This window comes from Eriocheir sinensis, chromosome 28, assembly GCF_024679095.1.
Source record: "Eriocheir sinensis breed Jianghai 21 chromosome 28, ASM2467909v1, whole genome shotgun sequence".
Classification (NCBI taxonomy): Eukaryota; Metazoa; Arthropoda; class Malacostraca; order Decapoda; family Varunidae; genus Eriocheir; species Eriocheir sinensis.
Window position 1 is genome coordinate 13,439,230 of NC_066536.1, and position 12,500 is coordinate 13,451,729.

A 12,500-nucleotide genomic window follows, 5' to 3' on the forward strand; every position below is an offset into this window, starting at 1 on the left:
ACTCTCTTATCTTCTCCTTAGTCATTCTCTCTCTCTCTCTCTCTCTCTCTCTCTCTCTCTCTCTCTCTCTCTCTCTCTCTCTCTCTCTCTCTCTCTCTCTCTCTCTCTCTCTCTTATATCATTCACTCCCAGTATCTCTCTTCTCCCCCTCTTCTCTCCCTCTATCTCCCCTCTCTCCCTCCCCTCTCTCACTCCTCTCCCGTACTCCCTTGATGCTTAAGGAGGGAGTGGCCTTGAGTTCCCCCTTCCCCACTCTCTAACCCACTACTCCCTTCCCCTTCCTTCTCCTCCCTTCCCGTCCCTTCCTCATCTTCACAGTCTCCTCCCACTAATCTTTCCTTATTTTCTTCTCCCTCCCCCGTTTGCTTCCCTCTCCCCTCTCGTTGCTATGATCTTCTCTTACTCCTCCTCTGACTCCTCTCCATTCTTCTTCCTTCTCCTCCTCCTCCTAATTACTTTCATCTCTTTTTGGTTCTTCTCTCATTCTTCTCATCTTTATATTTGTTTTTTTCTTCTAATTCCTTCTTTTCCTATTTCTCTCTCTCCTCTTTTATAATCTACTCCTCTTCATTTTTTTCCCCCCATTCTCCTTCCTGTCTTTCTCCTCTTTTTCCTCTCCACCTGTTCTCCTTTCTCGGATTCTCTTCCCATCCGTCTCTGATCCTCTTTTATTCCTTCCTCTTCTTATTTCCCTCTTTTCTCTACTCTAATTTGTTCCTCTTTATCTTCTTTCCCTTCTCCTCGCATTCCTCTTATTCTCCTTTCTCTAATTCTCGTTTTATCTTTCTCTTTTCCTCTTCTATCCCTCCCTCATCCTTCTCTCTTCTCTCTCTCTCTTTCCCTTTACTTAATCCTCTGATCCTCCTCCTCCTCCTCGTCTTATCTTCTCATCTCCTCCTGCTCCACCTCATCCTCTCCCTCCTTCCACTCATATTTGTTCTTCTTATCTCCCTCCCTCTCCCTTTTCTCTCTTTCCCTTTATCTAATCCTCTGTTCCTCCTCTTCCCCTTCTTATCTCCTCATCTCCTCCTGCTCCACCTCCTCCCCTCCTTCCACTCATATAATTTTGTTCCTCCTATCTCCCTCCCTCTCCCTTTTCTCTTCCTTTCCCTCTCTCTTTATAATCTCTGCTTCTCATTTTCTTTCCTTTCTCATCCTCTTTCCTCATCTCCTATTTTCCTCTTTTCTCTTTTGTTCGTTAAATCCTCATCTCTTCTTGTGTTTCTCCTCCGTTATTCTCCTCCACTAATTTTTTTTTTACCTTTCCTCTTTTATCCAGCATGTCCTCCTCCTCTTCTTCTTCTTCTTCTTCCTTCTCCTCCTCTTTCATATTATCTTCCGTTTTGCTCCACCGTCCTCTATTTCCTTCCCATATCCTTCCCTCCTCCCTCTACGTGTCTCCTCCAACCCATCATCCTTCTCCTCCTTCATTCTTCTTCCTCCTCCTCTTCCTTCCCTTCTCCTCCTCCTCAATGGGCGGAGAGAAGATAATGAATTGGCTTCCCCGCAAGTCCTCCCGTTGTGTGTGTGTGTGTGTGTGTGAGAGAGAGAGAGAGAGAGAGAGAGAGAGAGAGAGAGAGAGAGAGAGGAGAAGAATGCTGATAGTGATGATGAATTGGCAGTAGCAGTAGTAGTAGTAGTAGTAGTAGTGATAAATATACTTCCCTTGCAACTAGAGCTAATGTAGAACGAAGCATAGGAAGAGGAAGAGGAGGAGGAGGAGAAGGAGGAGGAGGAGGAGGAGAAGGAGGAGGAGGAGGAGGAGGAGGAAGCTGAAAGAAGTTAAGGAGGAGGAGGAGAAACCTTAGATTGTATTAAGTTCAACATAAATCAAATTACAGGAAAATTTTGAAGCCGGGAAAAGTAACTGAGAGGATGTGACGCGTCCTGTGTGTGTGTGTGTGTGTGTGTGTGTGTTATCTCTTTGTTATTATTACACCGGGACCTTAGATTACTACTACTACTACTACTACTACTACTGGTGCTGCTGTTACTACTACTACTACTACTATATACTACTACTACTACTACTACTACTATATACTACTACTACTACTACTACTACTACTATATACTACTACTACTACTACTACTACTACTGTTGATACTTATTACGTGACGTGCTTCTACCGTTACAGTTATCACCACCTCCTTCACCACCACCACCACCACCACCACCACTACTTCCACCACCACTTATTGGAAGTTTCCGCACCCCGTTTCTCTCCCCCCCCCCTCTCTTCCTATCCCCCCCCCCCCTCTCTCTCTCTCTCTCTCTCTCTCTCTCTCTCTCTCTCTCTCTTGGCACCTCCCCCGCTTCTCGTGTACAGGTGTGTGTATGTGTGTGTGTGTCAAGTTTTCTCACCTGTACTATATTTACCTGTGCTAAGATGTGTGTGTGTGTGTGTGTGTGTGTGTGTGTGTGTGTGTGTGTGTGTGTGTGTGTGTGTGTGTGTGTGTGTTTTCAATAATTCACGTAGCACTATACTGTGTGTAATAGTTGTTGTAGTAGTAGTAATATTATTATTATTAGTAGTAGTGGTGGTGGTTGTAAAAGTAGTAGGTATTGTTGTCTATGGTGGTTGTGGTGATGGTGGTGGTGGTGGTGGTGGTGGTGGTGATGGTGGTGGTGGTGGTGGTGGTGGTGGTGGTGGTGATGGTGATGGTGGTGGTGGTGGTGGTGGTGGTGATGGTGGTGGTGGTGGTGGTGGCTTGATATGAGTGTACATTATCAATTTGGACGCGAACACACTGGCGGTGACTCATGACAACCGTATGTAGAGAGAGAGAGAGAGAGAGAGAGAGAGAGAGAGAGAGAGAGAGAGAAGCCTAAATACAAACACACATATACATAGACAACCAAAGCTCTACTCATCACACCATCACATCACCCCCACACACAAACACAAACACCAAAACACCGTCCGCAGCCCCGTCCGCCGCGTCGACGAGAACGGGAAACGAAAAATTTGGCAATGCTAGAAAATCGGGTAAAAGGTGTGGAGCGTCTGCCATATTGTTTAGCCCAAGGTCACAGTGGGGTCAGGACTTCTCCGGTGCTCGCGTCAAGGGAGGGAGACGGAGAGGGAGAGGGAGGGAGAGGAAGGGAGAGGTAGAGGGAGGGTGGGAGTGGTTATGCCTTGCTTACCGCTCCCTCTCTCTCTCTCTCTCTCTCTCTCTCTCTCTCGGGCCGTCCCTCCCTCCCTACCTCCTTCCTTCCTTCACTCCGCTTGCTTGACTGAGGAAGAAAGAGGAAGAGAGAGTGAGGGAGAGAAAGGGAGGAAGAGTGAGGGAGAGGGAGAAATAGGAGTGATCGAGATGGTGTGTTTGTGATAGTGAGGGAGAAGGGGAAGGAAAGGGAGGGATGAAGATGAGTGTGTGTGAGGTAAGGGAAGGGAGAAGGGAGAAGAGAGGGGAGAGAGGGAGCATATTATCAGATACTACTGGGAATCATATATACGAAGGGAGGGAGGGAGACGTGAAGAGGGAGAAGGAAGAAGGGAGAGGTAGGGAGGGAAGGGAGATGATGGCATTGGTAGTGAAAATGGTGGTGGTGGTGGTGGAGGTGGTGGAGGTGCATGGGTGGTTCCTTGACTTGCTTATGTCACACCACCATCACTACCACCACCACCACCACCACCATAACTGCATTGTGGTGATGGTGGTACTGGTGGTGAAGGTAAACCAACACCACCACCACCACCACCACCGCTAACACCACCTCCATCACCACTATTGAATCGCTCTGCCGCCTCCCGTAAAATGGTGTTGAGTGGTGAGGGTGGTGGTGATGATGATGATGATGGTGTTGAGTGGTGGTGGTGGTGGTGGTGATGGTGTATAAATAGTCGTCTCCTTTAATGACTAGGCAATGTGTGTGTGTGTGTGTGTGTGTGTGTGTTCCCGACTTCAATCTCCCTCACTCTCCCACCCTTCCTCTCTCTCTCTCTCTCTCTCTCTCTCTCTCTCTCTCTCTCTCTCATTCCCAATACTCAGCTCGACAGGGTAGGAAGAACGCGCACGGCTCCTCCCTCCTCCTCCTCCTCTTCCCCCTCCTCCTCCTCCACCCCCTCCTCTCCCTCCTCCTCCTCTTCCACTCTTCACGTTAGCGACACAAGGAACCCATCACACACACACACACACACACAAAACGCCAAAAAAAAAAAAAGTTTCTCAACCCTGGTTTCCTCTCTCTCTCTCTCTCTCTCTCTCTCTCTCTCTCTCTCTCTCTCTCTCTCTCTCTCGTGGTTACTTCCTCTATTTACTCATATAGGAAGGAAAGAACCTGAGAGAGAGAGAGAAAGAGAGAGAGAGATTAGTAGGAGCCGTGTTTAGCAGTTACGAAGAAAGGGGAAGAAGAGAATGGAAGAAAAGGAAGGAAGGAGACAGTGAAGGTAAAATAATGAGATAGAGGAAGAAGATAGAGATAGGAAGAAGGGAAGAAAATACCAGAGGAAGAAAAGGAAGATGAAAATAAGACAGGAAGAAGGGAAGAAAATATGAGAGGGAGGAAGAAAATGTGATCGGGAAAGGTAGAGAAAGTAGAAGAAAATGGATGCGGGAAGAAATGAATGAGAGAAAAGAAAAAAAAGAGTAAGAAAGAGTAAAAAACAAGTATTGAAAACCCGTCAGAAAAATGTGGAAATAGAGAAAAGGAAGAACGAAGGAGAAGAAAGGAAGGTTAGAATAAGAAGTAAGGAAGAAACGAAGCTTGGAAAAGAAAGAATGAGATGGAGAAAATATTGATTAAGAAAAAAGATAAAGAAAAAGCGAGAAAACATGAGTAAAGATAAAAAATTAAAGGACTTATACCGAAGTTCAACCCGATAATTTATTTTGAGAAAGGAAAGGAGGACGGAAGGAGAGAAAGAGAGAAAGCGGAAGAAAGGAAGGAAGAAAAAAAAAGGAATAATGACGTAACATGTAAAGAGGACGAGAGAAACAGGAAAAAGGAAGGAACATTGGAAGGAAAGAATAAGATGAAGAGAAAGAAAAATGGAGAGGAAGAAAATAAAAGGAAGAGGAAGAAAGGAGTAAATAGCATATAGGAAGGAAAGGAAAAAGAATGACATAACAGAAGGAAGAAAGGAAGAGGGGAAGAAAACACTGATGATGAAGAAAAGAAAAGAATATGAAAGAAAGACAGAAAGAGAATGAGGGATGAGTGACAGGGAAAAGCAGAAGGAAGGAAGGAAGAAAGAAACGAAGCAGGGAGGAAAAAGCACTTGTGAAGGGAATGAAGAAAAGAGAAAGAGAGAAAAAAAGGAAGAATTAGCAGGAGCATCAACCCGCTGCGCCCCGTCGACTTGGCGTGGTGGCTATTAATACTGCCGTCTCCTGTCTTGCCTCCCTCCCTGCCTCCCTGTCTCCCTCCCTGCCTCCCTCCATTCCCTGTCACCCCAGCCTGTCTCTCAGTCCCTCTCGCTTCACCTCTATACCCCTCCTCCTCCTCCTCCTTCCACATCTTTCTTCTACTGGTTCCCTCCTTCCTCTATTACCAACCTCTCCTCCTCCTCCTCCTAATACCTACCTACATCCCTCCCTCCTCCTCGTTTATGTTACTCCTTATCATTCCTCCTCCTCCTCCTCCTCTCCCTTCTCCTCCTCCTCCTGTTCTTCATCTATACTCCTCCCAGTCAATATTTTCTTCACCGGCTTCTCACTCTCTGCCTGTATCTCTCTCTCTCTCTCTCTCTCTCTCTCTCTCTCTCTCTCTCTCTCTCTCTCTCGCTTGGCAACTTGTTAATGGAGTTTTATCATGGCGGGTAAAATGCTGCTGCCAATTTCCTCGATCGACTCGTCTTCGGCTTGGCGTTGTCTGTAGCGAGAGTCCGTAGCGAGGGTCTTACATACCAACGTTACCAGGGATCATATTCTCAAACATCAACTATTTCTAAAGGTCACAGAGCTGATCAGTCTGGTTCTTATGAGTGTCTTTTACGTTCATGGCACAGAGGAATGGCTAAACTACTACTACTACCAGGGTCATAAAACTACACCTGGAAATGCCCAAGTTAACCCCCCACGAAGGCCTTGGCAAATGTGGGTCCGTAAGCGTCGCAGCGTTTGAGAATAAAATTATGGTCTCTTGTCTGTACTACTGCTTCCCTCGTCCCCCTGGCTACCTCACAACAAACCGAGAGAGGAGGAGAAGGGGATATCTTTTAAGAAGTGCGGAAGAGAATGGAGAGAACAATGTAGCTATGGCACTTGAGGGATAGGAAAAACACGAGCTTGATTGGTTTAGGAGCAGCCAACGGAGAAATAATAAGTTGCAAGCATAGTAAACATTGTAATAACAGGAATAGCAGCAACTTGCCATTCTCCCTGAAGCAAAAAAGGTGTTCAGTTATTAATGTTATCCTGTAAGTCCTAGTATATCTTTAGTTAGTGTATCCTGCAAATCCTTCATGTCCTATCCATCTTCGGTTAGTGTATCCTTTGGAAATCCTATATCTTCCGTTATTCTATCCTTCAAATCCTATATCTTTTGTCCGTGTGTTCTGTAAATTCTATATCTTTGGTCAGTGTATCCTTCCAGTCCTATATCTTAAGTCAGTGTATATTGCAAATCCTGTATCTATCCTATCATCCTACATCCCCACTCTACACACTTCCTCTCCATTCTTTATACGTGTGTGCTTCTCCCTCACTCGGTCGGGGACTTGACGGGGACTTTTTTTAGAGGCCATCGGTGACGCCCCAAGATGGTCTGGGAACTCTCGTGACTGTGGAGAGCAGGCTGAGCAGCTTTCCCTTCCTTCCTCCCTCTCTTTCGACTCCTCCTCTTACCACTACCACTACTACTACTACTACTACTACTACTACTACTACTACTACTACTACTACAGTGTGACGAAGATGAGCACCGAGGCCACGCGCAGCTATAGCATATGCTCCTGACTCTGCCATACTACTACTGCTATAACTACTACATTTATGAGCATTATTATTACTACTCTACCTTTACTACTATTTTCTTGCTTTCTTTCTCTTCCTAATCGTCCTTTTTACTCTTTCTGCCCCTCCTCTTACTCTTCTTCGTTCTCCTTACTCTTCCTTCTTCCTTGTTTTCTTCGTGTTCTTTTTTTCCACTTTGTTTCTGTCCCTCCTCCCTCTCCTCCTCTTTTTACGGCATCCTCCTCATCCGTCCCTTCTGTCTCTCTCTTCCTCAATCATATTCTTTCCTCATGTCCTTCCTTCCTACGCTTGTTATGTCTGTCTCTGTATAAATTTTCCCAAGCTCCTCCGTCCCTCCTTAGATATATTTTCCTACCCCTTCTCGTCCCTCAGAGCTTTCCTACTTCATTATCTTCTCATTCTACTTACTCTTCTGTGTGTGTGTATGTGTGTGTGTGTGTTAGTTCCTGCTCTGGCACGGGAGAACTGGCTTTACTATCTTGCTTACTAGAGGTCCTTGAGGCAACATCGCTAAGGCCGGTAGACGATGTGGGACGGAGGAGGCGGCGGCGTTGTTAGTTAATTCGGGGTTACGGAAACTTTCTACTGGCATGTGCTGTGAGAGTACCCGCGCAGGCAGAGGTCTTGCTGGGCGTGGGAGAGGGATGATGATAGGGGCTGAGAGAGAGAGCTTTGTCACCACTAGAGTATGGCGCTTCGTGGTTGACGTGAAGGACAGGACTCATGATTAAAGGAAGGAAGACAGCGCTGGTGAAGAGAAAGAAGTTAAATGAGAGACAAAGAAAGAAATGGCATATGCGAAGGAAAGGAAAGAAAAAAATCTTGAAAATATATCGCTGCATGGTTTTAGTGAAGGAAAGAAGGAAGAAGAAAAGACAGTATTGGTGAAGAGAAAGAAGTTAAAGGAAAGAGAAAGATAGAAATAGCTTATGCGAAGGAGTGGAAATAGAAAGACGTAAAATATAAAGGACAGGAGAAACACAGAGAGAAGGAAGGAATGAAGAAGGGAAGAAAGCACTGATGTAGAGAATCAAGTAAAGAGAAAAGGAAAGAGGAAAGGAGGAGCATATAAAAAGTAAGGAAAATGGGGGATGAGTGACAGGAAAAGGCAGAAGGAAGGAAGGAAGGAAGGAAGAAGGGAAGAAAGCACTGGGGGAGAGAATGAAGAAAAGAGAAAAAGAAAGAAGTCTAACCGGGCGTGGGAAGAGAATGCTTAGACCTGAAAGAGAGCTTCATCACTACGCGAAAGCCAGTCAGGTGCTGCATGGGTGAAGTGAAAACAGGATTCAGGGTCAACAAAACGCTCTAATGCTTCGTGATGTGACAGTACCCGAGCAGCAGGGGACTGGGGGGACTAATCCAGGCTGAAAATACTCCACTACCACCATACGAGAGCTAGAGGCGGATACTGCAGGGTCTTACGGACAGAATTCAGGGGTTAACAAAACACTCTAATACCTCGGGATGTGACAGTACCCGTGTTGTAGGGGACTGGGGGGACTAATCCAAGCTGAGAATACTCCACTACCACCATACGAAAGCTAGAAGGGGATACTGCAGGGTCTTACTTACGGACAGAATTCAGGGGTTAACAAAACACTAACACCTCGGGATGTGACAGTACCCGTGTTGTAGGGGACTGGGGGGACTAATCCAAGCTGAGAATACTCCACTACCACCATACGAAAGCTAGAGGCGGGTACTACAGGATCTTACTTACGGACACAATTCAGGGGTTAACAAATCACTCTAATGCCTCGGGATGTGACAGTACCAGTGTTGTAGGGGACTGGGGGGACTAATCCAAGCTGAGAATACCACCATGGATGTGACAGTACCCGTGTTGTAGGGGACTGGGGGGACTAATCCAAGCTGAGAATACTCCACTACCACCATACGAAAGCTACAGGCGGGTACTACATCGTTTACTAATGGACAGAATTTAGGGGTTAAACATTCAAATACCTCGTGATTTGAGAGTATACCCGGGCAGGCAGGGTACTGATGGGAACTATAAGGGCTGAGCTAAGCCTTAATCAAGCAGGGAGTTGTAGGGAGGCCTGGCACGGGGTTAATTAAAGGACAGGAGTCAGGATGTAAAAAAAAATGTAGGATCTCCTGAGAATGCATGAAAGAGCTTAATCGGATGTGGAAGGGAATTGATTTGGGCTGAGACTTGAAAGAGCTTCGTCATTGGGTAGGTAGAGATTGAGAAGAAGGGAAGGAGGGTTTAGGGAGGGGGGGAAAGGGGGTGCGGTACTGGTTTAAGAAGTGAAGGACAGAAGTCGGAGCATAAAAACGGTGTAAGACCTTCTGAGCGAGAATACCCGTTGATGCAGAGGTTCAACGGAGTGTGGGTGGGGACGGACGAAGGCTAAGAATAATCATCACCAGAGAAGGGCTTGAGTAAGGCGGTACACTCTTACTGAAGGACGGGAATCAGGGACCATATTCTTAAAACAATTCGGCGCCCAACCACACATATTTGACACGGTTTTCGGAGGAGTTTGGGGCATTTTCACGGGTAGTTTAATGACCCTGGTGGTAGTTTGACTCTTCCTCTGTACCATGAACCTAAAAAATCCTCATGAGAACCCGAATGATCTAACCTAACCTAACCTAACCTAACCTAACCTTACCTTACCTAATGCCTCGTGAGAGTACCCAGCAGGCAAGGGTTTAGTCAGGCATGCAGTGAACCATCTTAAGGCTGAGAGAACTTTGTCAGAAGGGAGATTGAAACACTGTAGCTCTTAATTGTGGGTTGAAGGAGATTTTGAAGGAGCATTGAGGGAAGGAGGTTGAAGGAGCATGAAGTGAACCATCTGAAGTCTGAGAGAGCTTTGTCAGAAGGGAGATTGAAACACTGTAGCTCCTAATTGTGGGTTGAAGGAGATTTTGAAGGAGCATTGAAGGAAGGAGGTTGAAGGAGCATGAAGTGAAGCATCTTAGGGCTGAGAGAGCTTTGTCAGAAGGGAGATTGAAACACTGCAGCTCCTAATTGTGGGTTGAAGGAGATGTTCTAAGTCCTAAGACCTCTTGAGAATATCGAAGCAATGTAGACACTATGGGGCGTTGTAGTGGTCTGAGGGACAGCCTACAAACCAGCAGACCTTCTTAGCTTGTGGTCTCATTGGGCTACTTGACGAAGGAAAACGGAGAAGGAATGTAGAAGAGTAATGTGCAAGGGCAAGGAAGGGTTGGAAAAAAGAGAAAGAAAACAAGAGAGGGAAAGGAAAAGAAGACGAAGATGGAGAGGAAGAACAGAATGTGGCGGAGGAGGAAGAAAGAGAAAACGTGGATTGGAGAAATATAATAAGAATAGTTAGGGGAGAGCATGAGTGAGGGAGTGGTCTATACGAAGACATACTAGACCCCCTCCCCTCCTAGCCCAGGGTCTGAAGAACGCCCATCAGGTCCCACGGCGTGATTGAGGGTCCTATCTATGGGCTACATTGTTACGAGAGAGCTTGAGTAAGGGACTGCAGTTAGGAAGGAGTCTGTGTGAAGGAAAGGCCACAGTTACACCTCCTCCCTTCCTAGCCCAGGGTCTGAGGAACGCCCATTAGGTCCTACGGCGTGATTGAGGGTCCTTTCTATGGGCTACATTGTAAGGGACTGCAGTTAGGAAGGAGTGTGTGAAGGAAAGGCCATAGTTAGACCTCTCTTCCTAACTCATGGTCTGAAGAACGCCCATCAGCAGGCCCCACGGCGTGATTGAGGATCCTTTTTATGGGCTACATTGTAAGGGACTGCAGTTAGGAAGGAGTCTGTGCGATAAGGAAAGGCCATAGTTACACCTCTCCCTTCCTAGCCCAGGGTCTGAGGAACGCCCATTAAGTCTCGTGGCGTGGTCCTTTCTATGGGCTACATGGTTACGAGAGAGCTTTAGTAAGGGACTACAGTTAGGAAGGAGTCTGTGAAGGAAAGGCCATAGTTAGACCTCCTCCCATCCTAGCCCAGGGTCTGAAGAACGGCCATCAGGTCCCACGGCGTGCTTTAAGGTCGCTCTACGGGGACTGTTGTTACGGGGACAGGGACTCGCGCTCGCCCACCCCGGGGATTACGTGCGTCGGTCGAGATGCACAATTTCTAGATTAAAGATGGCCGGAGGGAGGCGGTTGCAGGCGGCGGTGGAGGGCGGAATTTTTGTCAATTTTCCGTGGGCAGCGTCTCGCCCCGGCCGGCCCCGCGAGAGGGTGCACGCCGATGACCCCTCCCGCCGGTGACTCTGACGGGGCAGCAGCGTGTGGTGGCGAGATCGAAGGAGGGAAAAAAAGGTGCGATTGTGGAGTTATCAAGAAAGTGTTCGAAAGCCAGCCAGCCGTGAGTGTACATGATAGGGGAGGGAGGGGGAGGGGTGGAGGGACAACTGTCTCGCGCGGGGAAGGAGGTACGGAGGGGTGGAGGGCCCGGGAGGAGGAGAGGGAGGAGAATGAGAGAGGGAGGAGCGGCAGTCGGCGGTGGTGGTGGTGGTGGTGGGGCTTAGCTGTCTTCACACCACTCAATACCGCCTCGCTACTGTGGCGGAGGCGGCAACACCACCACCACCACCACCACCACTAATATTAACACCACCACCACCACCACTAATATCAACACCACCACCACCACCACTACTACTAACATCAACATCACTACCACCATCAATGTCAGCACCCTCATCACCCTCACTACCATAACCACCACAATCACTACTACCTCCATCACCGCCACCACCACCACCACTATCATCACCACCATGTAATGAAACACACAAACACGCACTCTTCGCTTTCCTCCTCCTCCTACACACACACACACACACACACACACACACGAGCCTCAGGAACACACACACACACACACGCACACAGACACACGCCCTTATCTAAAACCCCATATTTGGTCCATTCCCCTTTACCCCTTTGGTGATGGGATTAGCTTGTTTTACTTTCTGATTCTAGATAAACAACACCCCTTCCTTTGTTCCTTCCTTCACTCTTTAACCCATCCCTTCCTTCCTTCCTTCGCTGATTCATTTTTTACTACTTTCACTTCCTGGTCAACTCTCCCTTCATTCCTTCCTTCCTCTTCCTTCGTCTTTCACCCTTTCTGTAATCATTTCTCTCCTTCACCTTTCCCTCTCTCCCTTCCTTCCTTCTTTCACCTCTGCCATTGTCCATTCCTTCCCTCATTCAACTCTTCCTCCCGTTTTCATTTATTCACTTCCTTCAATCCTTCTTTTCCTTCTTTCCTTCCTTCACCACCTCTATTATCCATTCCATCACTCCAACGCGTCCTCCCAATTTCCATTCATTTACTCTTAATCCATTCCATCTTTCCCTCCTTCACTCTTTTCCTTCCTTCCTTCTTTCCTTCGCCCTATCATATACCTACCCACACCCCACGAGGCCATAGGATTCATAGGATACAGAAGGATACAAGGAGAGTATACGAGAGGCCTCAGTCACCCAGTTAGTCAACCTACGCATGGCAGCTCCCGGGAATCCCTTATTTGCCGTCATTTGAAACTCTTGAATCCTATTTGCATTAACCACACACATGAGCTTCGTTATTTGTGCCACTCATCCACTACT

General features: G+C 47.1%; 1 protein-coding gene across 1 annotated transcript in view; it reads left to right on the forward strand.

Annotated features, from left to right (window-relative positions):
• Positions 1-12,500, forward strand: part of LOC127004572 (transcriptional repressor p66-alpha-like) — a 158,195-nt gene that overhangs the window by 77,164 nt on the left and 68,531 nt on the right. The window lies entirely within an intron of this gene.